The sequence below is a fragment of the Chlorocebus sabaeus genome, chromosome 3 (genome assembly GCF_047675955.1).
Source record: "Chlorocebus sabaeus isolate Y175 chromosome 3, mChlSab1.0.hap1, whole genome shotgun sequence".
In the NCBI taxonomy this organism is placed as follows: Eukaryota; Metazoa; Chordata; class Mammalia; order Primates; family Cercopithecidae; genus Chlorocebus; species Chlorocebus sabaeus.
The window spans coordinates 3,015,523-3,018,810 of record NC_132906.1 but is presented as its reverse complement, the minus strand read 5'-3'; the positions used below and the strand labels follow the sequence as shown (position 1 = coordinate 3,018,810).

The following is a 3,288-nucleotide window of genomic DNA, read 5'->3' as shown; positions in this document are numbered from 1 at the left end:
GTGGAGAAGAAATGTTTCTAGAGGTTTACATTTTTATGTTTTAATTTTCACTCCACCGCCCTCTCCTGTGAAAGCCCCAACCTCTCTAGACTCAAGTTATCGAATATATAAAATAATTTTCCAAGGTGACTTACTGAAATATCTTAGAAATCTGAGAGCTCTAAAATCTACCCAAATGCATTTAACTACTACTTATTCTATGTTTTTAAAACGCCTTTGTCTTCACTTGAGGAATTTTGCTGCTAATTTCTCAAAATTTAGTGTTATTAGTTTTCAGCCAAAGTTTTGTTATTTATGGGAAAAAGTACAAGGTTGCAGCTGTAAAGGATGAATAGGTCTAGGGATGTAACGTATACCATGAAGGCTATCATTAATAATATTGTATTGTATACTGGAAATTTGCTAAGACAGTAGATTTTGGGTACTTTTATGACACACACAAAAAGGCAAGTATTGGGGAGGATAGATATGTTAATTTGCTTGACATTTCACTATGTATAGGTATATCAAAACATCATGTTGTACACTTTAAATATATACAATAAAAATATTTTGGAAGATAGTGAACAGTATAAAAAGAGTACAAATTCGCTCTCTGCTTCTCAGGTTCGAGAGTCAGCTGCGTCTTCTCTTGCATCGCCAGCGCATCCCTGAGACACCATGGGGAAGGTGAAGGTCGGAGTCAATGGATTTGGTCGTATTGGGCGCCTGGTCACCAGGGCTGCTTTTAACTCTGGTAAAGTGGATATTGTTGCCATCAATGACCCCTTTATTGACCTCAACTACATGGTTTACATGTTCCAGTATGATTCCACCCATGGCAAGTTCCATGGCACCGTGAAGGCTGAGAACGGGAAGCTCGTCATCAATGGAAGCCCCATCACCATCTTCCAGGAGCGAGATCCCTCCAAAATCAAGTGGGGCGATGCTGGCGCTGAGTACGTCGTGGAGTCCACTGGCGTCTTCACCACCACGGAGAAGGCTGGGGCTCATTTGCACGGGGGAGCCAAAAGGGTCATCATCTCTGCCCCCTCTGCTGACGCCCCCATGTTCGTCATGGGTGTGAACCATGAGAAGTATGACAACAGCCTCAAGATCGTCAGCAACGCCTCCTGCACCACCAACTGCTTAGCACCCCTGGCCAAGGTCATCCATGACAACTTTGGTATCGTGGAAAGACTCATGACCACAGTCCACGCCATCACTGCCACCCAGAAGACTGTGGATGGCCCCTCCGGCAAACTGTGGCGTGATGGCCGCGGAGCTCTCCAGAACATCATCCCTGCCTCTACTGGCGCTGCCAAGGCTGTGGGCAAGGTCATCCCTGAGCTGAACGGGAAGCTCACTGGCATGGCCTTCCGTGTCCCCACTGCCAACGTGTCAGTGGTGGACTTGACCTGCCGTCTGGAAAAACCTGCCAAATACGATGACATCAAGAAGGTGGTGAAGCAGGCGTCGGAGGGCCCCCTCAAGGGCATCCTGGGCTACACTGAGCACCAGGTGGTCTCCTCTGACTTCAATAGCGACACCCACTCTTCCACCTTCGACGCTGGGGCTGGCATTGCCCTCAACGACCACTTTGTCAAGCTCATTTCCTGGTATGACAATGAATTTGGCTACAGCAACAGGGTGGTGGACCTCATGGCCCACATGGCCTCCAAGAAGTAAGACCCCTGGACCACCAGCCCCAGCGAGAGCACAAGAGGAAGAGAGAGGCCCTCACTGCTGGGGAGTCCCTGCCACACTCAGTCCCCCACCACACTGAATCTCCCCTCACAGTTTCCATGTAGACCCCTTGAAGAGGGGAGGGGCCTAGGGAGCCCCACCTTGTCGTGTACCATCAATAAAATCCCCTGTGCTCAAAAAAAAAAAAAAAAAAAAAAGAGTACAAATTCATTTTCAAGGAAATTTTATAGTTAAAGCCGGAAGTCAATGAAGGATTTCTCATATTTATAATCAGATACATGTAACACAGTTTCTTTTTCCACCATTTGTACCAAAATCACAAGGTGATGTTTTTCTCTTTATTGCTCTTACTTGGTTGTTTACACCATGCTGTGACTTCACCCCTGATTGTATGCTTCAGGAAGTGCTAAGAGGCAAATGAAACTTATATTCTGCGGTAGCTAAAGTGCCCATTTTATATTGTGTGGAGCAAGCCTTCTGAGCACAGGATATAACAGAAGGGAGTACAAAAACGTGAGACCAAGTGAATTGTTTGTGCCTAAGAGAAATAAATGTGAAATATAGAGGCCATGATGATTAAATTGCACAAACCAACCTTTCTTCAATGTGAGGGTTTCTCAGGAACATTGTAATGGGAAATAGATGTGAGTCCTAAAACAAAAGTGTTTACTTCATGAAGAAAACAGCTGAGAAAGTGTGAGGTCAAAGAGAGTCTACAGAGCTATTTCCGTACAATTAATGCCAGCTCAATAAGCGAGGCTTTGATTTGCTACCCAGGCAAGAAGGGAAGCCCAGAGATGCTGACCTCCCCGAGTTGGCAACATCTCAAAGACGAGTCACTGGCAAAGGCATTTGGAGTCCTCATCTTTCTTCTTTAAGTGTCTGTGTTTGAAGTTTATACACAGTCTATTCACCTTGGCCACATTTATAAATGTGCTTAACAGCATCTGTAAATCACTAAGTTTCTAAAGTACTTCACTTTAGTATTTTTTTTCCCATCAGTTCTCTCACACTCTCATTTCTAGACAAGTAATTATGCCTTTTGCAGTAAAAAGCAGTCTTATGAGGTACCTGCTGAGTTTCATAAAACTGAATATTGTCTCCACAAACAAGCTTCCTCTCTGTAGCTTCAGTGGAAGTGGTCATAAATCATATATAATTAGGTAAGTAGATTGTGCCATATTCAGCATTTGAGAAGAATACCATGAAATGGGAGGCAATTTTCTGTCTTTTTCCCTCAGTGAAAACATACCAAGTTTCAGTCCTCATTTTGAATGTCTTTAGATATACTAATTGGTTTTTATTTGTTTTTGTTTTTTCCTTCCAAGAGAAGAAAAGTAATCAAACATCATCTGGTGGCTGAGGGCGCTTAAGCTGGCTGTGGGTAATGGTCATTGGCCAGGTGTTTGCAATCAACTGAAGGTCCCATGTAAAAGGCAGGGAAAAACCTCTGTGAAACATTTGGTTCCCTTCACTAAAAAGCTTGCAAAAGGACTGAAGGGTTCCTGATATAAATGTAAGGGCATCTCTGTCTATGTGTGTGTGCATGTGTCTGTGTGTGTGTGTGTTATTTTGGGTTTGAGTTCCTGTTATGAATATATA

The 3,288-nt window shown here is 43.8% G+C and overlaps 1 pseudogene across 1 annotated transcript; it reads left to right on the top strand.

The window, feature by feature from the left end:
* Nucleotides 1-608: 608 nt before the first annotated feature.
* LOC103248994 (glyceraldehyde-3-phosphate dehydrogenase pseudogene) lies at nt 609-1,885 on the top strand (annotated as a pseudogene). Its single transcript, XR_012091736.1, has one exon. The product of XR_012091736.1 is annotated as a glyceraldehyde-3-phosphate dehydrogenase pseudogene (transcript).
* The last annotated feature ends 1,403 nt before the right edge of the window (nt 1,886-3,288 follow it).